Here is a 723-nt window from a genome sequence, read left to right on the forward strand (position 1 = left end):
GAAGTTATACATGTACGGTAAAGCCGTGTTTGCATTTGGCGAATTTACATTTGGCAACTTAAATTAGTTGTTACCATATACTACATCTGGCATCCATAAAATCACCAGAATTGAATTTGATGGATTTCCCCCCTTCCCTCTCACTAGATTATCCCACAAAAAACAACGCTAATGATGAAGAGAGCGACGATGATGATGCGGCAGAGAGAGACGTTTCTGTGGCCAACGTTATATATAGTTAGTAGTCTTCCTTGGGTGCATTCAAGAGTAAGATGTTCGGTATTTCAAGTAAAGGCAAGAACTTAGGCAGAAATGCATAGACATAAAAACATATATACACACTGCACACAACTCAACCGAACATGTTTACTAAATTATCTCCTCACTGTCATCAAATGAGTGTTTATGATTAAAACTTTTGATCGGCTTCTCTTAAATTCATATGATAACTGAGGAACAAACAAACAAAAAAGAGTTCGTTTAGCGCTCAAATAACTGTTTTCAGTTTCATTTAAGCCTGATTCACACTTTGTAGTTTTTCTTCATATGGTCTCCGTGCGTAAGATACAATAGGGCTGTTCACACGACAGTTTCGGTTATCGTTCGTCTTTCGTAAACAGTTGAAATCTCCGACGAACAAACCGTATTGCGAAACTCCAGCTGAATCGTCTGAACGCCGGGAAGTATGAGTCACGTTAAAGTTGCAGTCGAAAGGTGAATTAG

The 723-nt window shown here is 38.6% G+C and overlaps 1 protein-coding gene across 1 annotated transcript in view; it reads right to left on the reverse strand.

The window, feature by feature from the left end:
- The window catches only part of LOC119585701 (multiple epidermal growth factor-like domains protein 6), a gene marked incomplete in the record, with an annotated part of 104,852 nt that overhangs the window by 44,098 nt on the left and 60,031 nt on the right, over positions 1-723 (reverse strand).

This window comes from Penaeus monodon, chromosome 20 (assembly GCF_015228065.2).
Source record: "Penaeus monodon isolate SGIC_2016 chromosome 20, NSTDA_Pmon_1, whole genome shotgun sequence".
NCBI classification, from domain to species: Eukaryota; Metazoa; Arthropoda; class Malacostraca; order Decapoda; family Penaeidae; genus Penaeus; species Penaeus monodon.